Raw genomic sequence first — 13,564 nt, forward strand, 5'->3', positions numbered from 1 at the left:
TGCTATTTGTTAGGTAGGAAAATAAAAAGTATAATGGGATGACAAAGGCGATATGGGGAAATGGGTACCTCTTAAACACATTCTGAGTGAAGAAGTCTTATTGTCAAAATTATCGATTTTAATGAATTTCACAGGTATTAGAATTATAAAAAGTTGGAAATTTAGGAAGGTTTATTCTTTCAGTTCAACTTTGGTGCTCTATCATCATTCTATGAGTATTCCATGGGATAATGTTATATAAAACAGTTGCAAAGAAGTAGATGTGTTATAAACTGTTCAACTAATACTAGTCTCTTTACATTTCAAGCCTTTTTTAAACAGGTGGACAAAGTACCTCAACTCTTTGACTAGATGGTCTAATCTCATCACCACTGCTGAGATATATCTGCTTTCAGCTACTCCTCTTTATTCTTCAGAAAGTATGTTACTAAAAGAGCCAATAGTCTATACAGTGCAGCAAGAAGCTATACGTATATGAACGGCCAAAGGACTTCTTGCTTCAAACTATATTCTACTTCTGCCTGTTATTCAACTGATGAATTATATCTAGGCACCGCCAATAAATGCAAATGTTATATAACGGTCCCATATTGTCTGTTACAGTAGATTCCTAGACTACTGTGTAATAATTGGAGAGAATGAAACAATCCCAAAAATAATACAAGGGAGACAGGACAAGAGAAAGGCAATGGGGAAAAGGTTCTTCTTCTTTTTTTTTCACGCTTATTTTTCAGAGAGAGAGAGAGAGAGAGAGAGAGAGAGAATGCAAGTGGGGGAAGATCAGAGAAACAGGGAGACAGAGAATCCCAAACAGGTTCTGCATTATAAGTGCAGAATCGGACTCAGGGCTCGATTCCATGAACCATGAGCTCATGACCTGATAACCTGAACTGAAATCAAGAGTTGGATGCTTAACTGACAAGTCACCCACACACCCCAAAATGTTCTTGTTTCTATGGAAAGGCACAGTTCAGATGAGTTCCAGAGGAATGATGAGAGGGCAAGAAGGAAGAGACGCGAGTGTTAAGAAGAAAAATAAAGTTTTTGCTTGTGCCCTATCTACTACTGGACATGAATGCCAGGAACCAAAGCCATGAACGAGTGGTCATTAGTTACTGAGGTTATAACCAAGGTGATTACCTGTTAGTTGTTAGCTTAAAATACTTAAGTTCAAATACAACTACCAAGACTTTTACCTGAGGGGCGCCTGGGTGGCTCAGTCGGTTGGGCGGCCGACTTCGACTCAGGTCATGATCTTGCGGTCCGTGAGTTCGAGCCCCGTGTCAGGCTCTGTGCTGACAGCTCAGAGCCTGGAGCCTGTTTCAGATTCTCTGTCTCCCTCTCTCTGAACCTCCCCCGTTCATGCTTTGTCTCTCTCTGTCTCAAAAACAAATAAACGTTAAAAAAAATTAAAAAAAAAAAAAAGACTTTTACCTGAGAGATCTTCTCTCCCTGCCTTCACTTGGCATTTGGTTACTGGAATAGGCCTGCCTCTGGCTTCACTTTTAATTGCTGTTGCATGATCATATAACAGGCTTACCATGTATACCACTCATTAACTGTTTTATGCACTGATATTGTTTCAGAAGTAGGGTAAAGATTTTTATGCCAGAGAAGTATTTGTTTCCCCGTGGTTATTTTTTTCATTTCTCTGAGGGATATTGCAATAGCAATCATCATCATCATGATCATCTCTTTATAGTCGCTGGACCATAATATAGGCTGGTCAAAAGTAGAAGGATGAAGAAAAGGGGACCAGGTATGAGTGGATTTCTAATGTTAATACATGATACTATTCATATTTTGGGAATAATCTAGATCAAGGGAGCAAAGGTCACTCTAGTTTCTTATCTTAGATTAAGCCACTCTCAGTAAGCGAACCAACAATCACAGAAGAAGAAAGTGAAAAGTACTTATTTTCCTATTTGTCTGTGGTGAGTGTGTGGTTCCTGGAAGGTATCTAGAAAGAGTTTTCTTGTGGATGTGTTGCTATGGTACTTAAAAAACAGAGAAGTATATAAATTTGGCAATCACCAACATGTAGCAACAAACTGGTGATGTGTGAAACATGAGGTAGTGTATAATAAACGGTTGCATTGAAAATATTCCAGATGAAGTTTTATAGTGTATTAAGTATTCAGCTTCAAGAGGAGAACACAAGGAGGCTGTATCTGGCCCTTTCTGTAACTGGGAAATTTACATCATGTTTTTTAAAGACGATTACCCAGAACTCTTTTAAAACTCACAAATACAGTCGAATCTCTTTCAATGTACACTTTGCAAAAAAGAGAAAATGATACAGTCATGTTACTGATCACACTTCTGATGACTAATGGGACTTGGTGAACCTTTTTCATTTAAACGTGAAATAGGATGTGTCACTGTGCTTTCTTTGGAATTATTAAAACTTCATACTTGCCAATTCAGTCTCAAAAATCCCCATGGGTAAATTCTTCATGTGATGAACTAAATGTGGGGAAGAGAAGGCATCGCAGTGATCAAAACCTCTTAGAATTTTATGATTCCTGTACTGCTCTGACACACATTTGAGAGAGGGCCTCTGCAAGTGTATGAAGGTTAAATCTTAACTGAGGACATGAATCTAAGCCCTGGTATCTAGTTCATATTCTAACGAGGGAAAGACATTTGTTTTTAAAATGATTCCAGTTTGGGGGCGCCTGGGTGGCTCAGTCGGTTAAGCGTCCGACTTCGGCTCAGGTCATGATCTCACGGTTCATGGGTTCCAGCCCTGCATCGGGCTCTGTGCTGACAGCTTAGAACCTGGAGCCTGTTTCAGATTCTGTGTCTCCCTCTCTCTCTGCCCCTCTCCCACTCACACTCTCTCTCTGTCTCAAAAATAAATAAACATTAAAAAAAAATTTTTTTTTAAATGATTCCAGTTTGGAGGAAATCGAGTTCAACACGAGATCCTGCTTTCTAATAGTAAGGTCCAGTGCCGCTGCGCAGGTAACAATGCCAGCACCGGCGACCTCCCCCAAACAATGAAGGACTTCTCCAACACCTTCTGTGTGATCATGGGTTCAAACAGACCCTTTTTTAATCTTCTCTGAGATTCTGTTCCAGTTCTGAAATTGTCCTATCCCCCTGAATTGGAGAACCAGCTTACCCTGTGGTGCTGAAAATGAAAGCCAAAGTCTTTCCCAGACTGAATGGGATGGCTACATCTGATATGACTTAGACACTATTTTGCTGATGCCACTGTGTGGTGGTCACCAGTCCTACTCACTCTCTGTCCCGTGTATAGCTCCATTATTAAGATTTCTGTAAAATGTGGCATCCTTCATACTGATTCATTCAATTGTATATTCGTCCATAACATCTTAACATCTATTAGTTTAAGCATGAAAGGGTGGTGAAGTCCTCACTGGTCAGTCATATTCTCGAATTAGACATAAACTTACAAAGACAACCTGTATGGCACATCTTGCCCAAAGTTCCATAGCCAACATTAGGGAGCCAGCACCCCACTCCCATACTTCAGTTAAAGGGTTTCTTAGCATAAGTAAAAACCTGTCCAACATAGTTCATGGTGGAAAGCACAAAGTTGTGCTGATTTATGTACGTGCTTAACAAATGTTTGTGCAGAATGAAAGGTGGACATCTTTGACATGTGCTTTATCTTCATAGCATATCATCACTAAAACAAAGGAAATGACATTTTACATATTCACAGTTAGGCAGGCATTACGTTCGCATTTTAAGTTGTCAGTAAAAGCAAAGGGTTTTGTGATAATTCATCATTTTCTATCTAGTGGTCCTTTTCCTATTTAAAGCAATGTTTTTGTGTTTTTCCCCAAGTACTCTACACGTTCAGAGAAACTTCTCCAGTAACAAACTATATAGAAATGATTCTGAAAGTATAGTCTTTGTTGTTTCTTTTTTTTTTAAATTTCTATTCATATTTTTAAAGGCAGAGAGACATAGAGTGTGAGAAGTGGAGGGGCAGAGAGAAAGGGAGACACACACAATCTGAAGCAAGCTCCAGGTTCCAAGCTGTCAGCACAGAGCCCGACGCAGGGCTTGAACTCGTGAACTGTGAGATCATGACCTGAGCTGAAGTCAGACGCTTAACCAACTGAGCCACCCAGGTGCATGTGTTGTTGTTTCTTAATCTAAATTTGTGTAAACCCTAACAGGAGTACCTAACCCATGAAATGTGGCACACCATAACTCAAGAGATGTGTGCCTGTATCCATTTCCTTTTAAAAAGGAAAAAGCGACCTCTTTTAAAACTTATTTATTGCCATTCTTAGAGATGTGAAAATGCTACCTGGACTCTAAGAAGGATAAAGAGATTCAGACAGGGCGTCCAAAAACCCAAGGTCTAGCCAGTCTCCTCATCAGATCATAGGTCTCTGACCAAATCTCTCTCATGATTAAATTGATTCATCTATAAATGTTTATCTTATTCAAAGAAAATTATTAGGACCCATTTTCTGCTATATCCAGTCTGTAAGTCCATTTTGTATGGGGGAAATCTGGGTACTCTGAAGCCAAGTATTTACAATTCTATCCAAAATAATTACCTAAGCTAAAAGACCTCTATAAAAAATTTATTTTTGACAGAGAACACACTGATGGTTGCCAGAGGGGAAGAGGGGTGGAGAATAAGCAAAATGGGTGAAGGGGAGTGGGAATTTCGGCTTCTAGTAATGTAATGAATAAGTCCTGTGAATAAAAGGCACTATGTAGGAAACAGTGATATTGTAAAAGCATTGGATGGTGATAAAGGTAGCTCCACTTATGGTGAGCACAGCATAACATATAGAGAAGTTGAATCACTTTGTTGTACACCTGAAATTAATGTAGAGTTGTGTGTCAACTCAAAAAAAAATTAATTCTATTTTTGGTCTATTTGCAAATGCTATGCGGATAAAAGTCAATTGTATTAAATTTTGTGTCTGTGCTATAAATGGATTCCAGTTGGCAAATGCATGTTAATAATTATAATCTAAAAACCTAGTACCTATCAAATACGCTAACGACTCATTGAATTTGAATATCTGGAAAGTTTAAGAATCATTAACTTAAGTTCATATTAAATTAAAGAGAACTTCTTATACATAACCTTCGACACTATGAGCGTACAGACTATGCTTTTTTTTTTCTTACAAAAAAACATTGTCTTTTTCTTCATTAATTTAATCTGACATATGTGTAGTGAATGCTAATTTTTTCTTCTGCGCTCTTTTTACATACACTTTTTTTGTTATATTTTTCAGAGAAGATTATTTTTCTTTTTTATAAGGTGGGAGTTGCTCTGTATAACAGCCATTCTTGTCGCTGAACAAATGTATACCTGTGAATCCAGTCTGGAGTGAAAGGTAGGAAGAGCACAAAAGGGAGAGAATATAAAGTATATCTGTGTGGAGCAGGAGACAATCAATTAGATTCATTATCTGCTCTACATTCCAGTCACTTCTTTAAAAGAAAAGAAGTACATAATACCATGGCAACAGTTAGACTTGCAGTCCGTTTCGGTATATAATCATTAAGAGGTCTTCAGCCTTCCCTGAAAATAGATATGAAAAAAATTCCAGTGGTTGCACAAACTCCCTATATTTATGCTGATTAAATGACAAGTTTGTAATTTACAGGTGTCTTATTGCCATGGGAATGCAATCATACAATTCCATTTTAGAATTCAAGGGCTTTTGAAACATGCTGCATGATTGTTAGCTGGGCTGCAAGCTAAGATTAAATTGAAGGGGCGGCATGTAGATTTTAGAACATGGTGTTGACATTTACTGGCCAATCACATTTTGCAACACTCCTGCATGACAGCAGATGTTGACCTTTCAAGCTTTCCCTATCTGCTTTCACACATTACCTGCAGAAATTAACATAACTCTGCTTCCTGCTCTATGCTGCTATTAATGTCATCTGGGAATTGAGATTCATGAATTCAGTTATTACCCAGGCTTGAGACCCGTTTTATACTCTAAGCACAGAACTAACAGCTCCTGGGAGCTGGTATTTTTGGATGTAGCTTCAACAACCAACCACCTTTGTGGTTGAGGGATAGCTAGAAGCTATGGTGTAAAAAATGTCATAGGGAACAAGAGGAGAATTAGGCAGAGGAGGACAGTTTCAAGGAGAATGCTAAGGGCCAAATAATTGTGAATACATGGGATAGGAGAGCTTAAAACACAAAAAGCGTACATTTTAAGTGAGTCAAATAATGGTGTGAGTTTCACTTCTCTTGTTAACTGAACCATGAAAATGATACCCCTTAGAGTCTGTGTGCAGTGAGCTTCAGGGTTTACTTCCCAACGCCTGGGGCCTCTATTATAGATGATTTAGGAGAGAAACAATCCAAGGTAAAGATGTCTTAGATAGCCCTTAGGAGTTCTGTGCATAATTGTAAGCCACATTCTGTAGCACTTCCTTCTAAACAAAAATCCTACCATTTCTCTATTACCTTGTCAGATACTTTTTGTTCATTTTTTTCCTAAGCATAGAAGTCCTGCTTCTAAAATATTTGGAGGGAACCTGTCAATGGGGGAATGAAATTCTGAGATATATTATTTTCTGGGACAGGAATTAGCACCTCCTATAAGTCCCAGTAATACAGATATCATTACAATGAAATATCTCTAGAAATAGGAGGACAAAGTTATGACACTGTTTATCAAAATTTGCAGACTGTGAAGGAGGATTCTGAATTTTGCTTAACCTTTTCTCCAGGTTAGCTGTATGGATTTAGTAAATTTCCTGTCGTCTATCTTTTAAAGTCCTTGGAGAGCATCTATGAAATATCTTAGTCACAGTTCTGTGAATCTAGTCTTTTGAGATACAGGCAGATGCATTTATCTCAAATAGGAATTGATTAACAGAGCTCAAGATGTCACCAATGAGATATGCATATACAGGCTAATTCAATGGCATTGCTCTGATTTACCCTCCAGCAAACATTCTGTGCTGATTTGCATGTTTCAGCCACGGTGAATTTTCCAGCAGTTTCTCTAAAATGAGCACCTCTTATCGCATATATGAAATACACAAGCATCGTGATTTAAAGGACCAAAACCCACCCTTAAAAAATATCTTTCCAACTCCATTCCACTGTGCTTGAGTTTCTATGTTTTGAAATGATTTTATATGTATGAATTAGTATTTTCTCAAAATTGTTTAATGCAAAGAAATGCTCCTGGGATGAGTGACAACGGTCTGCCTAGTATTTTCCTATGAATAACTTGACCCAGTTTCTTTTTTGTTTGAAAGCAAAGATTAGTTAATATACATTTATCCAAATGCCAGATGGACATTTCCAACCAGATATACCATAAGCAGTTCAAAGTAAAGATGTCCAAACCTGAACTGATCATTTTCACCAGACCCCTCAGCAATTAGATTTTCTTCCTAAACTGGAGAAGATGAGGTACACTCTTATCTTTGTTATACACTATACCATTTGGATTTTATCCTGAGAGGAGTTGAGAAGGACTATAAGCAGCAGAGTAACATGATAAAACTAGCATTAAAAAATCATGCTAAATTATAGGGTGAAGCATCGGATGGAGAGGGCCTGGGCATGGTAAGGACACAAATAGGGAAGAAACATTTGGGATGCTATTGCAGTAATTGAGAGGTGGGAATTTCCTTTAATAATCCACTAGAGTAGTGATCATGAGAGGCATCCAGGCTTGAGATTCATGAAGGAAATCTGAGTACATTTAACAATATATATAAAGGGTGACATCAGTGAGGGAAGAGTTAGGGAAGATTTTTAGTTTTTGTTTCTAAAATACAGTAGCTGTTGGTGCTTCTCATTAAGGAAGGAGACATGTAGCAAAAATGGTTTGGGGAAATATGTTGACTTCATTTTTAGACATGTAATTTTGAAATCCTATGAGCTAACCAGCTGGACCTATTTCTTTAAGCTCCTCTAGCCACATATGTATTTTTCACAAAACACCACATAAAATGGAATCTCCAGCATTCTTTTTGTTCATGGTCCAAATTGGAACTTGCTTATCCAGGGCCTTCTAGAAGAGCCAGTGTGGCAAAAAAGCAAGGCTTGGTTTATGAAATGCAAAGTAGTTGGACCCAAGTCCCTGCTCTGCCTTTTGCTTGTTGTGTGATCTCAGATGAAATGTTCTGCATTTAAATTTCTTTATCTTTAAAATGGAGCTGTTAAAACCCATACTGGCCTATAATAAAACACTCAAACTTTGCAGTTTCTATTATTTAGTACTTGTTATTTTACTCATGTGAGGTTTTTGTTTTGTTTTTGTTTTTGTTTGTTTGGTTTGGTTTGGTTTGGCTTTTGTTTTGGTTTGTGTTTTGCTTTTAGTCTGATCTTATGATCAACTTTTGCAGGCAGGACCATCTTCCTGGATTAGAGGGTCCTTAACTACCCTCAACCCACAAAACAACACATTGGTAAGATTGGGAGGGAAGTATTCAGTGCAACCAGGGATCAAAGCAACTATACTAGGTACTATAAATGTAGACTTCCAACCCATTATAATTTGGTGGCTTATTGAAAGTATCCAAATGAGAAATTATGCTTCTGTATGCATATTTAATTTTATTACTGTGACTGTTGTTTTTTTCCCTATTTTTCCACTAAATGGTGCTGAGAAAAACAGAAATAATTTTCTAAGAGCAATGTGAACACATTCTTGTAATTTATGGAAACTGACCAGTTGTTGATTATATACAACATTATGGACATGAATTATAATCATATTAATTTGCCTCTAAAGCCTTAAAATATTTCTTCCAATGAAAATGAGCCTCTTTACACTTTTCTAGACCTCTTAATCACAATTGTTGTCCTACAAGAGGACCTAATTTTGGAACACAACAACAAAGCCTGTCTATGCTATGGCAGGGCTTTATACAGACTTGCGTTTCCTAGGACACGAAATGACTGGGTTTGCATGATCCGTGTCCAGAGTGTAATTAATTAAGAAACATTTAGGAACAAATGCCCACACTAGAAAATTCCATAAAATAAAGTTCTTAGGTTAAATATTCAAAGGTGATTTAACTTGGGGCAGTGACTTCCCAAAATGTCCCATATATGTAAGTGTTGAAATAGGTCACAATAAATTGTATTTAACAAATATTTATTCAGTGTTTATTATATGTCAGGTGGTAGAGGAAGAAAAATCCTCCCTTTCTTCCCACAGTCGCTCATTCTTCACTAGAAGACACCTGTTTTACACTTCCATTCGTTCACCCATGCTTCTAACATGCTTGCTCTCTCCTCTTACTACGTTCACACCACACCTCACCTAAAAGAGGAGCCATGGTTTACCAGTAGGCATGATTACTTTGCCTTAAAGGCAAACCTATCTGCAGTCTTTCTCTTGTGCTTTGTGTTCTCCATAGAGCAAGCTCACTTGGGTGGGGTCTGACTATATCTTATCCTCCTCTGTCTGTTCTCTGTCATTCACCCACAACAGAGTGAAGAGGTGATGCCAGAATTTGCTGCATACTTGCCTATCTTAATTGTTACATGAAGGGGAAAGAAGGAGAGCACAGGTTAAATAGCAATCTCCATTCCAAGGTTATGGAAGTTCTGCGTTAGGAGGGACTGAGTACTTCCCCAGAACTTAATAAAATGGTATTTTGCTTCCATCTGATTACTGCTCTTTGAAAACAGCTTTCTGAGCCTGGATATTCTGAAATAGAAGGGTTGATAAGATTATGAAAATCTCAACTGAAACTTGTTGTATACCATGTTTCATCAAGTGTTAGACGGACACATCCAGGTCTAGAAAGAGCAGGGGAGCAGTTTATTCTCAAATTTCCTACATTTTTGCCTGAAAATCATACGGAATTCCCCCCCGCAAAAGAAGAAAAATTACAAACTACTTTTTCAATGAGACTAGCACATAGAAGAGACCCACTTTAAATGTAAATGTGGTCAAAAACAACTGAGACGAGGACAATTAATGTGGGCAGCCGAAATTATGTGGCCATGTGCTAGGAACATCAGGTTATGTGTAGGGGTCTAACATTGATAGCAAATATATTCTCCTGGAAATTATATAATTTTGGAGTCTGAAGTGTTATGACAGACTGAATCAAACAGAGTTCATTTCTTGGGGAAGCAGAAGCCGAGAAAGTACAGGTAGTAAGAATCTGGGGTCCAAAATTTGACTCATGGCAAAAAAAGAAATGCCTCTGAAAGTAAAGAGAACATTTGAAAAAATAGAAACTATCCTTTTTGTCTGACCAGGGCTTGCGATAAGTTAAGAATAGCAGGTCTCCCAATCTATATCAGTTCCTGAGTGAGAGATAAAGGTTATTTGGTCACACAGAACAGCCATTTTTTAAATAAGAGTGTGTCATTATATAGGCTCTCTTGGCACAGTGTGCATGCAATGTGTCAGGCTCATAATCTGAGTCATACGCCATTATAGCCAAAGAAGAGAGAGGCCGGGAACAGAAAAATCTGATGAAGTCTGTGGCCCCTCCATTTTTCATTGGTTACATTGATATATGGCCCAAGGAAACTCAACTAATTCAAATAAAAATAACATAAAGTACAAATATAGTACCCTAAAAGTGATATAAGAAAAATGGGAATTCTAGCATACGGAATCAATGAATAAAAGCAAAACTGACTAGAAGACTATTTCACCTGAAAAGCTTACACAAAGTATAGGTCAAATATTCTAACATAACTTAAAAAATATATACCTTAGTGAAATCATTACAGAGTAAATCTTCAAAACAGAAATACAAGCACTCAGGAAAGATATGGATGGATAGGGGAAGGAAAAAAAATATTAAAATTTAGGGAAAGAACCAAAAAATAAACAGGCAAAAGTGTTTCATAAATTAATTCTAAATTAAAAGGGACAAAATGGAGAATACACTGCTGAAAAGCAAAGAAAAAAATTGTGAAAATTGAGAAAAATTAACAAAATGACACAAAAGAAAGACATGAAAAGGTAATAATTAGGAAGAATATGAAATTCAGAATATGAAAAAAATTGATTTACACATAAATGGAATTCACAGAGAAGAAAACCAAAAGAAAGGAAACAAATGTAATTCAAATATTTTTGTAAAAATAATGAATCTACATATTACAAAGGCACAACACATTAATCAAGGTGAAGCACATTCTAGTAAATGTATTACTCTTATGAAAAGGAATAATCTTTTGAGCAGCCAGAAAAAAATAAAATTCTCTTGTAAATGAATGAAAATCATTTTCATACCAACACCCTCTATTATAGGACAGTACAGCACCACCCACAAATTACTAAAGAATGAAAATGTGAGGCAAAGATTTCATAACTAGCCAAGTTCTCCTTCAATTATACAAGCTAATATCATTTTTCATTCTGAAAAAAAAAAAAAATGGGGAAGTGTGACAAAATGTGATGTAAATATTATACACTCTGACAATAGAGTAATTGTACTATTAATGGGGTGCCTGGGTGGCTTAGCTGGTTGTGTCCAACTCTTGGTTTCAGCTCGGGTCATGATCTCACAGTTTCGTGAGTTTCAACCCCACATCGGTCTCCATGCTGACAATGTGGAGTCTGCTTAGGATTCTCTGTCTTCCTCTCTGTCTGCCCCTTCCCCACTTGCATGGTCTCTGTCTCTCTCAGAATAAATAAATAAAGTTAAAAAAAGAATAATTATACTATTAATAAATGAGGAAAAAATAAATGTTGAAAGTTTGCCTCATTTTAACACCTATAATATAGACATCTACAATATAAATACATCTGTATGTAATCTACATACACTTATATTTAAGATATCATTTAGAGCTGAAAAATAAGTCGTAAAATTTTAAGAATACATGAGTAAACACCAAGAACATTACTTGTATTAACTAAAAGTACAGATTAAAGAGAGCAAAGAGAAAGGAATATAAGAGAATTCAAGCTAAATTTGATGGTGTGTATGTAAGTGCGTGTATAACAACAACAACAAAAATCATCATAGAATTAAATTGAAACATCTGTCATGTAAATATAGATAGGCTTAACTTGTGTACTAAAATGAAATATATAAAACTAAGTTAAAAATCCAAACTCATCTGTATGTTAAATAAGGTGATTAACTAAACATTATTTATAAATGTCAAAAATAAAAGGAGAACATATATACCAGGCGAATGCAAATAAAATATAAGTTGGGACTGGAGCACAGGGAAGATGGTGGAGTAGGAGGATCCTAAGCACATCTTGTCACGGACACCCCAAGATTATGGTGCAAATAAGTTTGTAAATGGCATGAAGATTGGAAGAAAAAAAACTTCTACAGCTAACTGTAAAGAGAAGACCACATCAAAAAGGGTAGAAGTGGCAGAGATGTGTTTCAGAACCAACCCCCCCCCCATGAAACTAACCCCAAATGGGAGGGCATCATCAACAGAGAGAAGCCCACAGGGGGCACCCTTGGCATTGGGGACCCACACTGGAAAGATGAGTCCCTGAAACACTGGGCTTTCAAAATGAGCAGGACTTACCTGTGGGAGGGCCACAGGGTGATAGGAAACTGAGTGTTCAACATTAAAGAGCCACCATACTAAGTAACTCGTCCCAAGACACAGCACAAAAGCAGAAGTTTAGAAAGTGCCTGGGGATATATGTGAAAAACATTTATTGACTAATGTTAGAACATGTGTTGAAGGGGCAGAAATATTCAGGAAATTTCTTCAGAGACAAAGGTGCTGGCGGGCTCTGTTTCATTCCCCGTACCCAGTCGAGGTAGTTGGATGCTTATAGGAGCCAGGGTTAACACTCTCCATCTATCTTGGTAACACTTCATGATCCACTCCTCCTATACATTCACATCATCCCTATATATTCACCGACCTTTCTGGGCAGGCATACCTCCTCCAAAATGGCTCCTAGCCCACCCTACACTGCAGGCAGCCCTGGCCAGGACCAGCATCACTCCAAATTGACTCCATTCTGGGGAGAATTCAAAGTAACAATCATAAAGATACTCACTGTACTTGAGAAAAGAGTGGATCATCTCATTGAGAACTTCAACAAAGGTAGAAAATATAAAAAAGAACCAGTAAGAGCTGAAAAATTCAGCCACCAAAATAGAGTATGCAGAAGAATGGATTGATAAGCTGGAAGACAGGTTAATAAAAATCAACTGAACAGCAAAAGAAAAAAGGAAAAAATGAGAATAGGTTAAGAAAACTCAGTGACATTATCATGTGTAATAACATTCACATTATAGGGATCCCAGAAGAAGAAGGAAGCGAGAACAGGGCAGAAAACTTATTTGAAAAAAATAACAGGTGAAAACTTCCCTTATCTAGGTAAGACAGACATTCAGGGACAGGAATTACAGAGCTCCTAATGAGATGAACCTGGGGGGGGAGGGGATCCACATCATAACATACAATATATAAAAGGGCAAAAAGTAATAATAAAGAGAGAATTTTAAAAGCAGCATGAGAAAAGAAAAAGCTATACAACAGGGAAACCTCTTAATGCTATTGAATGATTTTTCAGAAGAAACTTCACAGGCCAGAAGGGAGTGGCATGATGTATTCAAAGTACTAAAAGGAAAAACCAAAACCAAAACCAAAAACAACCTA

General features: G+C 37.3%; 1 pseudogene; it reads right to left on the reverse strand.

Annotated features, from left to right (window-relative positions):
- Window positions 1-3,814: 3,814 nt before the first annotated feature.
- On the reverse strand, window positions 3,815-3,888 carry LOC125910664 (uncharacterized; annotated as a pseudogene).
- Window positions 3,889-13,564: the final 9,676 nt, after the last annotated feature.

The sequence above is a fragment of the Panthera uncia genome, assembly GCF_023721935.1.
Source record: "Panthera uncia isolate 11264 chromosome B3 unlocalized genomic scaffold, Puncia_PCG_1.0 HiC_scaffold_1, whole genome shotgun sequence".
NCBI classification, from domain to species: Eukaryota; Metazoa; Chordata; class Mammalia; order Carnivora; family Felidae; genus Panthera; species Panthera uncia.